General features: G+C 42.2%; 2 protein-coding genes across 5 annotated transcripts in view; one reads left to right on the top strand and one right to left on the bottom strand.

The window, feature by feature from the left end:
* Window positions 1-16,302, bottom strand: part of LOC140723590 (uncharacterized) — a 104,275-nt gene that overhangs the window by 56,945 nt on the left and 31,028 nt on the right.
* The window catches only part of LOC140723596 (uncharacterized), a 373,128-nt gene continuing 365,149 nt past the window's right edge, over window positions 8,324-16,302 (top strand). For 3 of the 4 annotated variants that reach the window (XR_012097932.1, XM_073038165.1, XM_073038163.1), the window contains exons 1-2: window positions 8,324-8,460; window positions 10,386-10,553. The gene's annotated coding sequence lies outside the window, so the exon portion shown is untranslated. The remainder of the gene's footprint in view (window positions 8,461-10,385; window positions 10,554-16,302) is intronic. The other variant, XM_073038166.1, reaches the window with a different exon arrangement.

Genomic DNA, 16,302 nt, shown 5'->3' with positions numbered 1-16,302 from the left:
ACTCCTCCTCCTGTCCATTCCTGACACACCCCACTATGGCCGTGTCATCAGCGAACTTCTGCACATGGCAGGACTCCGAGTTATATTGGAAGTCTGATGTGTAAAGGGTGAACAGGACCGGAGAGAGTACGGTTCCCTGCGGCGCCCCTGTGCTGCTGACCACCGTGTCAGACCTACAGTCTCCCAACCGCACATACTGAGGCCTATCTGTCAAGTAGTCCACTATCCAATCCACCATGTGAGAGTCTACTCCCATCTCCGTTAGTTTGTGCCTTAAGATCTTGGGCTGGATGGTGTTAAAGGCACTAGAGAAGTCAAGGAATGTAATCCTCACAGCACAACTGACCCCCTCTAGGTGAGAGAGTGATTTGTGCAGCAAATACGTGATAGCATCCTCCACTCCCACCTTCTCCTTATACGCAAACTGAAGCGGATCCCGGGCGTGCCTGGTTTGTGGCCTCAGATTCTGTATTATCAGCCGCTCCATGGTCTTCATCACGTGCGACGTCAAGGCAACAGGTCTGAAGTCATTCAACTCCTTTGGTTGTGGTTTCTTCGGTACCGGGACAATACAGGATGTTTTCCACTGTCTGGGTACTCTTCTCTGCTCCAGGCTCATGTTGAAGATGCGCTGTAGTGGTTCTCCCAGCTCAGTCGCACAGGCCCTCAGTAATCGTGGGGAAACTCCATCCGGTCCAGCCGCCTTGCTGGTACAGATCTTCCTCAGTTGACCTTCCACCTGTGCAGCCGTAATCCTGGGCGTGGGCAAGGTCTCCTGTGAGTGGCTATTTTCCTGTGAGGGAAGTAAGCCTGGTGTGGATTTCTGCGGTGAGGATGAGATTGAGCTGTCGAACCTGTTGAAGAAGTTGTTCAGCTGGTTCGCTTTCTCCACATCTCCACTTATGTTCGCCCCCCGCTTTGCACCGCATCCGGTGATGATCTTCATCCCATCCCACACCTCCTTCATGCTTTTTTTCTGCAGTTGGAATATTTTGTGTTAACCCACCCTGGATTACAAATATCTCTCTCCGTCATTTATTCCGTGGATTACTGAACTTTCCTACTTTACCATCTCAAGACTCTGAGCTTTGTTCCCTCAGGCTCGTTAGCCTGGGAATTATATTTACACATATATACACTTAACGCTGTAAACTTTCCTTTACTTCGTTAATTTACTACGTTATAAGTAGATACTAATAAACAGAGTGGTTTTAACATCAAAATCAGACTCCAGTGTGAACTCTATTGTTGTTGGTTCGTTTCTAAAACGTCACAGTTCGTAACAACAGTTTTATAAAACTAGTTAGACCACATCTGGAGTGTTTCATGCAGTTCTGGTCGCCCCCATTCTCGGAAGGATGTCGGGGCTTTGGACAGGGCGGGGAAGAGGTTTACCAGGATACTGCCTGGATTAGAGAGCACGAGCTATAACGAAAGGCTGGACAACAGTTCAGTTCAGTTCAGAAATGAAAACAGTTCAGTTTCCTTCAGTGGTTCCAGAGCAGAAAATCAGTCTGTCTAATATTTCCACACAATTAAAATGGGGAATTTGTTTATTATCATCACGTACTGAGCTACAGTGATAACTTTGCCTGACGTACCATCCACACAGATCGATACATTACAACAGTACATTGAGCTGATATACGACAGAACAATCACTGTAACAAAGCATTATGGCTGCAGAGAAAGTGCAGTGCAGATAGACATATGGTGCAGGGTCACGTCGAGTTACATTGTGAGGCCGAGTCCATTTTATCATTCATTTGGCTTATAACCACAGACAGGAAGCCGCCTTTGAGCTAGTCATTACTAATAACTGCAGCTCTTCTTTTTTCTCACTTTCTCGTGGCACTAGACAGGGATGTCCTTTAACCCCTTTATTATTTAATCTTGTATTGGAACATTTAGCTATAACACTACGTGAAGCTGAAAATATTCTTGGTATCTCTATGAATGGAACCATACATAAGATTTTCTCTTTATGCAGATGATCTTTTGGTTTTTATTTCAAGTCTTGAGGAATCAATTCCTAATGTTTTGGAAGCACTTCAATATTTTGGTACATTTTCAGGATATAAACTTAACTTGAATAAAAGCGAATTGTTTCCATTAAATGTCCATGTTAGTATATATGATGGTATTCCTTTTAGAATTGTTAATACGTTTAGATATCTAGCTATTATAATTACTAAAAAAATATAAAGATCTCTATAAAGCGAACGTAGTTCCTTTAATGGACTCCATGAAACAACTATTTTCTAGATGGAATCCATTTACTTTTTCTTTAATAGGTGGTATTCATGCTGTGAAAATGATGATTTTACCTAGATTTTTATATATTTTCGAAAATATACATATCTTTTTAACTAAAAAAAATCGATCAAATTCACTCTCTTATTTCTTCCTTTATTTGGAACAATAAGAGACCAAGAATTAATAAGTATCATTTACACAAATCTAAAAAAGATGGTGGACTTGCACTTCCTAATTTAAGACTGTGAATTTAATTGGGCTGTGAGTATTAGACAATTATGTTTTTGGTTATATTGGCTTGGTAAGAGCCAAAAATCATTCTGGGTTGATTTGGAATTAAAAGCTGTTAAACAACTTTATTTAACTTCAATTTTAGGAGCTCCATTACCTATACAGCTCTCTAAAATTCCAAATTTAACTCTTTACCCGGTTATTAAACAATCCCTACGGATTTGTGTTCAGTTTCGTTTTTAAATTTTTTTTAAACAATTTAAGTTGTCTAGATTTTTATGTCGAAACTTTTCATTTAAACCTTCAACAACTGACCCTATTTTTCTCCTATGGAAAAATAAAGGGATCCAATCTTTTACAGATTTATTTTGTGATTGTCGACTGATGACCTTTGAAGAGTTATTTAACAAATTTTCTCTTGCTCATACACATTTTCAGCAATATGTTCAGTTTGGACATTTTTAACAGCAATATTTACCTAAGTTTCCATATTTCCATATTTTAAATTTAAAAGCTTTTGTTAATGGTTCTATTACCGGTATCTAAAACTTGATGATTGATTCTCGACAAGACTTTTTAGATTAAATAAAAAAAGCTTGGGTGGATGACCTAAGTTGTCAGATTTCTGATGATAGATGGAATAAAATTCTTAAACGGGTTAATAAATCATCTTTCTGTGCTCCTCATTCTCTTCTACAATTTAAAGTGGTTCATAGAGCTTACATTTCTAAACAGAAGCTGTCCAGTTTTTATCTGAATGTTTCTCTACTCTGTAATAAATGCAATTCTGCTGATGCCTCTTTAATTCATATGTTTTGGTTTTGCCCTACAATTGAAAAGTTTTGGCGGGAAGTATTCCATACCTTTTCACAACTTTTTAGGGTCCAATTTGACCCAAATCCCCTTACTGCCTTGTTTGGTATACATATCTTTTTTACTAAAAAAAATTTCAATCAAATTGACTCTCTTATTTCTTCCTTTATTTGGAACAATAAGAGAACAAGAATTATTAAGTATCATTTACAAAAATCTAAAAAAAGATGGTGGACTTGCACTTTCTAATTTAAGACTGTATTATTGGGCTGTGGAATATTAGACAATTATGTTTTTGGTTATATTGGCTTGATAAGAACCAAAAAACATTATGGGGGTGATTTGGAATTAAAAGCTGTTAAACAATTTCATTTAACTTCAATATTAGGAGCTCCATTACCTTTACAGCTCTCTAAAATTCCAAATTTATATCTTTACCCGTTTATTAAACAATCCCGACCGATTTGGGTTCAGTTTCGTAATTTTTTTAAATTTGAAACAATTTAGTTGTCCATTTTTTTTTGTATCGAAACATTTCATTTAAACCTTCAACAACTGTCCCCATTTTTCTCCTATGGAAAAATAAAGGGATCCATTCTTTTACAGATTTATTTTGTGATGGTCGATTGATGACCTTTGAAGAGTTAATTAACAAATTTTCTCTCACTCATACACATTTTTTGCAATATGTTCAGATTCGACATTTTTTCAACAATGTTTACCTAAGTTTCCATATTTACAAGAATCTGATTTGTTCAATACAATTTTGAAATTGAATCCCTTCGAGAAAGTTTCCATTAGCAGAATGTATAACTTATTTTTGTTACAAAAAGCGAACCTATCACTAAAAATAGTTCTTTAGATCGGCCATAGTGGGGTGTGTCAGGAATAGACAGGAGGAGGAGTATAGGAAACTGATACAGGACTTTGTGATATGGTGCAACTCAAACTACCTGCGTCTCAATATCACCAAGACCAAGGAGATGGTGGTGGACTTTAGGAGATCTAGGCCTCATATGGAGCCAGTGATCATTAATGGAGAATGTGTGGAGCAGGTTAAGACCTACAAGTATCTGGGAGTACAGTTAGACGAGAAGCTAGACTGGACTGCCAACACAGATGCCTTGTGCAGGAAGGCACAGAGTCGACTGTACTTCCTTAGAAGGTTGGCGTCATTCAATGTCTGTAGTGAGATGCTGAAGATGTTCTATAGGTCAGTTGTGGAGAGCGCCCTCTTCTTTGTGGTGGCGTGTTGGGGAGGCAGCATTAAGAAGAGGGACGCCTCACGTCTTAATAAGCTGGTAAGGCAGGCTCTGTCGTGGGCAAAGTACTGGAGAGTTTAACATCGGTAGCTGAGCGAATGGCGCTGAGTAGGCTACGGTCAATTATGGAAAACCCTGAACATCCTCTACATAGCACCATCCAGAGACAGAGAAGCAGTTTCAGCGACAGGGTTGCTATCGATGCAATGCTCCTCAGACAGGATGAAGAGGTCAATACTCCCCAATGCCATTAGGCTTTACAATTCTACCGCCAGGACTTAAGAACTTTTTAAAAGCTATTATTAATGCTTTTTGAGATAGTGATTTAGATGCATATCATAATTTTTACTGAGTTAAGTATTGTATGTAATTAGTTTTGCTACAACAAGTGTATGGGACATTGGAAAAAAAATGTTGAATTTCCCCATGGGGATGAATAAAGTATCTATCTATCTATCTATCTATCTATCTATCTATCTATCTATCTATCTATCTATCTAGATTAAACAAGATTGGGGAGAGAGAACTTAATATGGCCTTTGTTAATGAAGATTGGCTTCGAGTTTTGAAAAACGGAAATTCTTCTTCTATATGTGCCAATTCAATTTAAAATTGTTCACGGTTATTATTTAACAATAATTATTTATATTATTAACTATCTAAAATATTTCTAGTATTGACAAATGCTGTGATATATATAAAACTGAAGTTGCTACATTGTCACATATGTTCTGGTCATGTTCATCATTAAAATCGTTTTGGAAGTCTTTATTTTCAACAAGTTCTAAAGCTCTGAAAATTAATTTACTACCTAATAGGTTGACTGTTCTATTTGGAATAGCTCCACTTCAGATTCAGGGTATTTCATCTTCAGATCAACAAGTAATTGCATTTGTTACGCTACTGACAAGAAGGGCTATTTTATTAAAATGGAAAGATTTTTCTTCCCCTACATTAATTGAATGGTTTTCTCAAGGAATGTTATGTCTTAGTTTGAAAAAATTAGAAGTAGAACTTTTGATCCTCGATTCGATTTTGAGAGAAGATGGGGTTCTTTGCTAAATATTATCATTTAATTTGAATATTGCTATATGGTTTCCTTCCAATTTATTTTTTTTATAAATATGAAATGGCAGTTAATGATTCTATTTTTATATTTAGATGATGGTTAAACGTATTGCTCCGGGGGGTTGATTCTTAATGGTTTTTTCCCCTTATTTGTAGTTAGTGGGTTTCTCCCCCTAGTTAGATGGGGTTCCTTTTCCCTTCTTTTTCCTATATATATTTTCCATATTCATATTTTACGATTAGTTTTTTCTTCAGCTTTATTAATTTTATACATATTAATCTATTGAAGTCTTGTTTCATTCTATAGCTGTAGAAGATTATGTACTAGTAAAAAAGATTCTAAAAATAAAAATGACAAAACAACAATGTAACAAAGCATTATGGCTGCAGAGAAAGTGCAGTGCAGTTAGACATATGGTGCAGGGTCACGTCGAGTTACATTGTGAGGTCGAGTCCATTTTATCATTCATTTGGGTTATAACCACAGACAGGAAGCCGTCCTTGAGCCGGGTGGTTCGCGCTTTAAGTCTATTGTATCTCTTCCCCGATGGGGGAGCGGGTTTGCCGCAAGAATGTCCAGGTTGTGAGGGTCTCTGAGTACATGGCCTGCTTTTCCGAGGCAGGGGAAGGGTAGGAAGAGTCCATGGAGGGGAGGCTTGTTTCTCTGATGTTCTCTGCAGTTCCTTGCAGTCATGGGCAGAGCAGTAGCCATACGAAGGCTTGACGTATCGACAAGAAGCTCAGAGACCTCGGCCTTCACCCTGCCTTGTGTAGCTGGATCCTGTACTTCCTGTCAGATAGCCGGCAGGTGGTAAGTATGGGCTCGCGCACCTCTCTCTCTCTCTCTGACCCTCAGCACACATACCCCACAGGGTTGGCTTCTTGCCCCTTACTTTACTCTGTGCACCCATGACTTGTGTCGCCACGCACAGCTCCAATCTGCTAATAAAATTTGCTGACGACACTACACAGACTGTCCTAATCTCAAATAATAACGAGGCAGCCGACAGAGAAGAAGTCATCACCCCGACACAGTGGTGTCAAGAAAACAACCTCTCCCTCATTGTGACAAAAACACAGGAGCTGGTTGTGGATTACAGGAGGAATGGAGACAGGGACCAAATTCAACATTTCCAAGACTGTTATTGACACAAAATGCACATTTTAATATTGATCCTGACAAAATGTATTTTATATATCGTTAATGACTTAAAACATATTTACAGATTGTGACTGACAGAGAATCGTATAATTTGTGTTCCGTGTGTTATCTGAATGTACTTGCCTGTGATGCTGCCACAAGTCAGTGTTTCTCTGTACCTGTACCTTCCCGTACTTGTGCACTTGGCAATAAATTCAACAGGACCTGAGAAATCTCAGTGAGATTTGATTAATGATGATCATCTTGGCAGCTCGGTAGGTCGAATGTATGAGACAGTACACCGTTAAATGCAAAAACCCTGAACAGTGTCGATGATCAGAGGAATCTCAGACTCCAAGGAGGCGGGACTATGACGTCAGTCACAGGCTGACAGCGCTGACTGTGGACTGAACCACAAGAGAGAGAGAGAGCGATCTGCAGACAGGCAGTCGGCCAGTCTAAAGAGACAGAGAGAGACTGGAAAAGCTGATAGCTTCAGTTAGTCGCAGCTGAGGCTTGGAACTCTCCTATGCCCACAAGAGTGGGTTGATCATCGGTACACGGAACCACAACGAACGTGTGTGGCTGTCACTTCGTATAATCCATAGGTGTGAGTTTTGGAATATCTTGTGTTAACCCTTGCCTGGGTATGTTGTGTGGTAACCCCTGGAAGACGGTATTCCTGTGACAGGTCCACTTTCGCTGATAACTCGTATGTGGACAGATTCAACGGATAAGAAAGTCGTCGGCGGTTATTTTGTAGTAACGGCCTTTTCTCTACGTTTCACCCTGGATTACAAATATCTCTCTCCCATCATTTATTCCGTGGATTACTGAACTTTCCTACTTTACCATCTCAAGACTCTAAGCTTTGTTCCCTCACGCTCGATAGTTTGGGAATTATATTTACACATATATACACATAACACTGTTAACTTTCCTTTATTTCATTAAGCTACTATAAGTAGATACTAATAAAGAGAATGGTTTTAACATCAAAACCAGACTCCAGTGCGAACTCCATTGCTGCTGGTTCGTTTCTAAAACGTTACAGTTCGTAACACAGTTTTATAAAACTAGTTAGACCACATCTGGAGTGTTTCATACAGTTCTGGTCGCCCCCATTCTCGGAAGGATGTCGGGGCTTTGCAGAGGGCGCAGAAGAGGTTTACCAGGACACTGCCTGGATTAGAGGGCATGAGCTATAACGAGAGGCTGGACAAACGTGTGTTGTTTTCTTCAGAGCGGCGCAGGCTGGGGTGAGACTGGATGGACGTTTATAAGATTAAGAGAGGAATGATCGAGTGGACAGACGATATATTTTTCCTGGGGGTTGAAATGTCTAATACATTTAAGGTGAGAGGTGATGTGAGCGGCAAGTTTGCTTCTTTCCACAGACTAATGAGTAGCTGGAGAGTCTGCCTGGGTGGGAAGGGGGTGTCGCCAATCCTGACACGTGATCCCGTTTGCCCCTCCCATTTAACCGCAAATGGGCAGCATCTGCGTGTCTGTTTCCGAGGCCCCGCCTCCCGATGATGTAACAGTCTCCGCGCATGTTCAGAGTCTCCGGGTGGACGGTGTTTTCCTCTCTGCTCACAGCTGAAGTGGGTCGGCTGTGTGTTCAGGAAAGACTTTCGTCTCTTCCGTCGGGATCACTGTCTGCGGGCCGAAGATATCACTTTCCCATCGGTGAGTATTGAGACCGATCCCGAGCGGGGAGATCCGATGTTGGCCGTGAGCCCCGAACTGAGGGCCAGGAATTCATTTGTTTCCCAACTATCTGGGCTCGTCAGAAATGTGTCGACTTCACTTAATCTGCATTGAACGATCCAAACCAGGAGCCCAGGCTGTTTCCACAGAATTGAAATGGTAGTCCCGCCGACAGGTCACGTGAGGCTGTGTGCCGCATAAACGCCCCGCCCGCCGCTTTGTGACGCCAGATCACGTGGTGTGATTTTGGCCGCTGAGTCTCATTAACTTCCCCGAACTCTCCCCGTTTCCTGAGGCTCCTCGCATTTGTCCTGGAGCTTTATGGCTGTTGTGTCTTCTCCCGGAGTGGGGTGGGTGAGAAAGGAGAACGTCCCAGGTTGTGGGGATCTTTGATTTCACTGCCTGCTTTACCGAGGGACTGGGAAGTCTAGGGGGAGAATGGTTCGAGCCTCAGCTCCACGCAGCCTGTTGTGTCCTTCAGCAAGGCATTTAGCCACACATTACTCCTGCAGGTCCATAGCCCAGCGACGGCGGCCGGTCCAGTATGTACAAGACAGGATCTGTAAACAAATTTCCTGAAATAGACCTGTTTTAACCTGGAAATGGAGTGATAGTATTACAGTAAAGGAAGTGCAACTTTTCCCTGTAAATTATCCTGGAACCGATTTGACTGTTATTCCTGGAAATGTGTACAGTGCAGTTGTTGCTAACAAGGCTTACAAGAATAATCTCAGGAATGATCGGCATCATGTATGAGGAGCATTTGATGGCTCTGGACCTGTGCTCAATGGAGTTCAGAGGGACGGTGGGGGTGGTGGGGGGGTGTATGGTTAAGTAAACCTACCGAATGCTGAAAAGCCTGGATACAGTGGACATGGAGAGGATGTTTCTATTAGACAGAGAGTCTGTGATCTGACAGCACGGTCTCAGAATAAAGTTGCTTCCCTTTAAAACTGAGATGAGAAACATTTTTTTTGGCCAAAAGATGTCTGATATCAATGGCTTAATGACATTATGGCCTGCTTGGACCTCGAAAAAATTCATTATTCAGTTCTTAATTCGGATCTAAAGTTCCATAAGGTCTGGGGACCTTTTATCGAGTACTTTCATAACCTTCCTCTTGACTGGGGTTTTTTTTCTTTTTTTTCCCTTCTTTTCGGTCCCTTGCTTTCAGCTCCCTCTTTTTTTCTGGTAGCAGGCATTATTATCCTCTGTTGCTAAGTGTATTCACAGTCTGGGAGTTTGACTGTCCAGACATATACTCTTTATGCTGTGTGGTGGTTGGTCTGGTGTTGTTGTTTTTTCCTTGTGTTGTGGGGCTTGGAGAGGACACTAAGCTCACTTGTCTTTAATTTAGGTGTTTTTTTGTTAAAGTCTCTTCCTTTGTAGCATATTGTTATTGTATGCTTAATCTTGCACTGTATTAATGCTCCTCATTGGGATTTGGGGTTTTTAATTTTGTAAAATGTTTTGAAAAACTAATAAAAATTTTTTTAAAAAAAGATATCTGATATGTGGAATTTGTTGCCGCAGAATTTGTTTGAGGCTGCCATTTGGGTATATTTGTGAAGATTAATATCCTGATGATTGCTGAGTAGCTTCAGAGTTACAGGAGGAAGGCAGGAATATGATGTTGGAATAAAAATCAGCCCTGGTTGAGTCGTTGAGTGGTGGGCAGACCAGATGGATAGAATCACATAATTCTGTTCCTGACTGAATGATGGCTCCTTCTTATCCCATATCGTTTTGTGACATGTGAGGGACAATAAAATATTGTTTACTGAGGTCATTACATCTGCCTTCAGTGTTTAAATTTCAGTGAGTTTTGTTCTTAGTAACATTAAGCAGAAATGTTTGGTTCTCCTTTTCATTGTTAATGTGCTTCATTGTCTCTCTGGTTAAAGTTAGACCTGCACTGAGAGGTTTATTGGAAGAAAAACCCCAACTGGAGGCAAAGCACGACTGAAGACGAGGGAACAGCAACAAGTGAACCAGCCCGAGGATTGAGAGCATCAACCGGAGAGAACCCATCTGACTCGGAGATTCCAGTGAGTCAGTCAGGAGAAAGTTTGGTGAGTCTCATTTACTCAAACACTGGTCCTTTAGACATTACATACCTGTACAAAGGAAGGTAGGAAATAGTTGGAAGTGAGACTGAATGTGCCCAGAAGAACCAGTTATGCCAGTACCAGTCAGACCCAGTTGTGAAGAAGCCCCCCCCCCCCCCCCCCCCAATATTCCCTTTAAACTTTTTGTCCTTCACCCTTAACCCATGTCCTCTGGGGGTTTTTTTTCTCTCCCCTAGCCTCAGTGGAAAAAGCCTGCTTGCATTCACTCTGTCTATACCCATCATAATTTTATATACCTCTATCAAGTCTCCTCTCATTCTTCTACACTCCTAAGAATGAAGTTCTAACCTATTCCACCTTTCTCTGTAACTCAGTTTCTTAAGTCCCGGCAACATCCTTGTAAACCTGCTCTGCACTCTTTCAACCTTATTAATATCCTTCCTGTAATTTGGTGACCAAAACTGCACACAATACTCCAAATTTGGCCTCACTAATACCTTATACAACCTCACCATAACATTCCAACTCTTATAATCAATACTTTGATTTATAAAGGCCAATGAACCAAAAGCTCTCTTTACTACCCTATCTACCTGTGATGCCACTTTTAGGGAATTTTCTATCAGTATTCCTGGATCCCTCTGTTCTAGTGCACTCCTCAGTGCCCTGCCATTTACCTTGTAAGTTCTACCTTGGTTTTTCCTTCCGAAGTGCAACACCTCACACTTGTCTGTATTAAACTACATCTGCCATTTTTCAGCCCATTTTTCCAGCTGGTCCAGATCCCTCTGCAAGCTTTGAAAACCTTCCTCACTGTCCACTACACCTCCAATCTTTGTATCATCAACAAATTTGCAGATCCAATTCACCAAATTATCATCCAGATCATTGATATAGATGACAAATAACAATGGACCCAGCTCTAATCCCTGTGGCACACCACTAGTCACAGTCCTCCACTCAGAGAAGCAATCGTCCACTACCACTCTCTGACTTCTCCCATTCTCAATTCCCAATCAAATTTACTACCTCACCATGTATACCTAGTGACTGAATCTTCCTAACTAACCTCCCATGCGGGACCTTGTCAAAGGCCTTACTGAAGTCCACTACATCTACTGCCTTGCCTTCATCAACTTTCCTTGTAACCTCCTCGAAACTCTCTAATATATTTGTTAAACATGGCACAAAGCCATGTTGACTCTCCGTAATAAGTCCCTGTCTATCTAAATAATTGTCGATCCTATCTCTTAGTACTCCTTCCAATAATTTACCCATGACCGACATCAAACTTACCAGCCTATAATTTCCTGGATTACTTTTAGAGCCTGCTTTAAACAATGGAACAACATGAGCTATCCTCCAATCCTCTGGCACCTCACCCATAGATAACAACATTTAAATATATCTGCCAGGGCCCCTGCAATTTCAACACTAGTCTCCTTCAAGGTCCGAGGGAACACCCTGTCAGGACCTGGAGATTTATCTACTCGCCTCAAGGTAGCAAGCACCTCCTCCTCTTCTATCTGTATAGGTTCCATGACCTCAATACTTGTTTGCCTCATTTCCATTGACTCTATGCCAGTTTCCTTAGTAAATTTTGACACAAAAAAACCATTTAACGTCTCCCCAATTTCTTTTGTTTCCATACATAGCCAACCGCTCTGATCTTCAAGAGGACCAATTTTATCCCTTAACTATCCTTTTGTTATTAATATACCTGTGGAAGCTCTTACTATCCTTCACCTTGACTGCCAACACTACCTCATGTCTTCTTTCAGCCCTCCTGATTTCTTCCTTAAGTATTTGTTTGCACTTTTTATACTCCTCAAGTACCTTCTTTGCTCCCTGTTTCGTATACATGTCATACATCTCTCTCTTCTTTATCAGAGTTCCAATATCCATCGAGAACCAAGGTTCCTTATTCTTATTCACTTTGCCTTTAATCCTGAGACTTTGTTACCAGGGTGTCCTCATGGGCCGTCCAGAAATGATTTCAGCTGGTGACAGCCCTGTTTTCCCCTGTGGGGTAACCCTCATGTGGAATCCGGCTAATGGTCGGACCTTCAAGCAAGTGAGTCCAGTCTCCACTGTTAGCCTGGCCAGTTTACTCTTCAGAGTGCCATTGGCTCTTTCCACTCTGCCAGTGGCCCGTGGGTGGTGTACACAGTGGAATTGTTGCTTGATAGTTAGTTTGTTACATACTCTTTCATTTACTTTCACCATAAAGTGTGAGCCATTGTTGAACTCAGCATCTCTGGCTTGTACCTGGGAATTATTTCCCTTAATAATACCTTCACAACAGTCACAGCAGTATTAATGGTAGTTGGAACAGCTTCAATCCATCTACTAAACACATCTATAATAACTAAGCAGTATCTATAGCAATGTATTCTAGGCAATTCAATAAAATCAACTTGTAGACACGAAATAGATCCACCTGGCAGGGTAGTCGTACCCGGTGTACAGGGTACAGGATACTAACCACTCCCTCCTTTCCCAGGTGTGTACAATTATGTATATAATCGGCCAATATTGGTAAAAACTGTGTAGGAACACAAACCTGTCCCGCTAGGTGATCCAAAAACCTATGTTGGGGTCTTTCTGGCACCCCATCGGGGACCACAGTTTTCACTCCTCCTCAGAGGCGTCCCCCTGAGAAGAACAAAACTCAATGGAGCTGTAGAGCGGTGAGTAAGTTGTTTACAAAGGTAGCATTACTAATGGGGTGGCCAGAGGAAGTCAGGAATCCCCACGTTCCCAGAGAGCCCCGGAGTCATGTACAATTCCAAATGCATAACGGGAGTCTGTGTAAACATTCCCACTTTAGTCTGTTGCTGGGATACAGGCACGAGTCAGAGCAAACAGCTCAGCCTTCTGGGTGGAGACAGCTGCTTCAAAAGAGGCCTGTTCAATTACTTCACTGTCCATCACTATGGCATAGCCAGGATATCATTTTCCTGCTGGATCCACAAAAGAGTTTCCATCCTCATAAAACGTTGCCTCGGGCTAGAGGGGGTATTGCTAAATGGATGGGAGAGTCTGTCCTTCTTTCTCAGTGATCCGGACGGGCTAGAGGGTGTATTGCAGAATGGATGGGAGAGTCTGTCCTTCTTTCACAGTGAAACGGATGGGCTAGAGGGGGTATTGCAGAATGGATGGGAGAGTCTGTCCTTCTTTCACAGTGATCCGGACGGTCTAGAGGGGGTATTACAGAATGGATGGGAGAGTCTGTCCTTCTTTCACAGTGATCCGGACAGGCTAGAGGGGGTATTGCAGAATGGATGGGAGAGTCTGTTCTTCTTTCACAGTGATCCAGACGGGCTAGAGGGGTATTGCAGAATGGATGGGAGAGACTGTCCTTCTTTCACAGTGATCCGGATGGGCTAGAGGGGGTATTGTGGAATGGATGGGAGAGTCTGTCCTTCTTTCACAGTGATCCGGACAGGCTAGAGGGGGTATTGGTGAATGGATGGGAGAGTCTGTCCTTCTTTCACAGTGATCCGGATGGGCTAGAGTGCATATTGCAGAATGGATGGGAGAGTCTGTCCTTCTTTCACAGTGATCCGGACAGGCTAGAGGGGATATTGCAGAATGGATTGGAGAGTCTGTCCTTCTTTCACAGTGATCCGGACGGGCTAGAGGGGGTATTGCAGAATGGATGGGAGAGTCTGTCCTTCTTTCACTGTGATCCGGACAGGAGGCCTGACTTCATGGACTGAAATTGCCCAGAGATGGGGTACAACGTCTTGGGTTCGGTCACTATTAAGAGAATGTCTTGCCAGATGTCCTGTTTTCACCTCAAACTCCTTCCAGTATCGGAGTTGGCCCACGGCAAAGTCTTGCCAGTCTCCCTTGGTGCTGGAGGCCTGTTTCATCAGGGTGTAGGCAAGGAGCCCTAGTCTCTTTGGCTTGAACCCAGGGCAAACCTTGAAGGTGGTATGGGGAACCACCAATCCTGTCTGTCGCCAAAAGAAATCTGGACCTTCAGCAAGAAATGCAATGCCGTCTCTTACATTAACCTATCCAATCACTGTGACTGGGAATTTCTGTCACTCGAGGGGTGCATAATATTAGCTTTCCTCAGTTGAGCACCACGTAGGGTCATAACACAGAGTCACATGAGAGCTGGCCGCTGGCAGAAGGGGTTCAAATGTACTGGAGTCCAGATAAAGTGCCCACCACTGGGTGGTCAGAGGAAGCTATCAGTTGTTCGCAGTTCCAGCGTGCTATCCTTGTCCGTGCATAGAATCTCGACTTCCAACGGACAGAGCAAGTCTCTCCCTACGAGATTACACCCCCGTCTGGTGGTGACTGTAAATGAAACCTCACACTGGTTCCCCTGGAATTCCACCTGCAGTGGCTGGGTACATGAATACGTACGTTCCGTGCCTTCAAAACCAGACAGAGTGATTGTAGCATCTGATAGCTGGAATCCCTTTTCCGATACTATTTCCTGATCGAGAGTGGTTGTGGTTGTCCTCATATCAATCATAAATGGAACCGGATTTCCAGCAACTTGCAATATTACATTGGGCTCTTCCTGAGGGTTGGCACTCATGGTTGGAAGCATCTTCTCGTCAGTTTCTAAACGGGTAGTTGTCCCCACCTATCCCTTGGTAGGTTTTTGTTCCCATTTCTGTTCCTCAGATATAGCCTGCTCGCGTCCTTCTTCCCGCTGAGCATATTCACCTTTAATATTAGTTCCCTTCAGGGTTGATGGGGATTCGAAAGTTGGGTCCTAATGATATGTCAAAGCTCATCGCATTCGATTTCGGTCATTGTCAGGTCAATCCATATTACCGTAGATTCCGGATTTTAAGCCGCTACTTTTTTCCCACATTTTGAACAGCTTTGAACACAGCGGCCTTTACTACGGTGCGGCTTATGCATGGTTTTTTTTCATGCCGCCAAAAACATTTTGCCTCGTAACAGTAGACCAATAAAATTGATGAGTAGTTCACAGAGGTCCAATGAAATTGTACGATAAATCAAGCGCACTTTCACAATTAAATTATTGTAAATCAGTCATTTGTACTCACCCTCATCAACATGGAAAACACTCGAAGAAAAGCATTGTGCTGCCTTTATGGCAGTTATTTAGTTTATAATATTTTTGCTTAGTAATTCATTTGTTAGTTAAAGTCTTTGGTGCTATGACGTCACACCCGGTTTCATTTGTTAGTGTCTTTGGTGCATAGAGAAATGCTAGCTGGCGCTATGGCGGCACATGCGAGTGACCCCCACCCTTGCGTGTCTCCCACAAGACGCGGCGAACCCGGATGTGACGTCACCGCAGCCGCGATGTATTACAAATAAATTGATTTTAAACAATCCTAACTCTAAAAAAAATGCTAACAAATCACTAAGCGAAAATATTATAAACTAAATAACTGCCATAAAGGCAGCACAGTTAGTATGTTTTCTGTACTACAGCCCGGAATGCTAGACATCACATCCGGTTTCGCCGCGTCTTGTGGGAAATGTTTGCGATAAACGGGAAGGTGGGGGGGAGCTCATTAGACCCGATCGCGTTACGCGAGCTCATTTAGACCCGATCGAAAACGCTGCTTTTAAGTTAAAGGCGATCAATAACTTTTTCTGGTAGGCTGCAGTATATATACTTTTACCAGTCGCTAGGAGATATTGGAATGTTGTTCGTGCTGTTCAGTAAAAAAGTATATGCAACGTAATTTGTGTTACCGATACGTATGTATATTTAAAAGTAGCCGTATTACAGGCACGGTTCGAA

This window comes from Hemitrygon akajei, unplaced genomic scaffold, assembly GCF_048418815.1.
Source record: "Hemitrygon akajei unplaced genomic scaffold, sHemAka1.3 Scf000120, whole genome shotgun sequence".
Classification (NCBI taxonomy): Eukaryota; Metazoa; Chordata; class Chondrichthyes; order Myliobatiformes; family Dasyatidae; genus Hemitrygon; species Hemitrygon akajei.
This window is presented reverse-complemented; position numbering and strand designations above follow the sequence as displayed.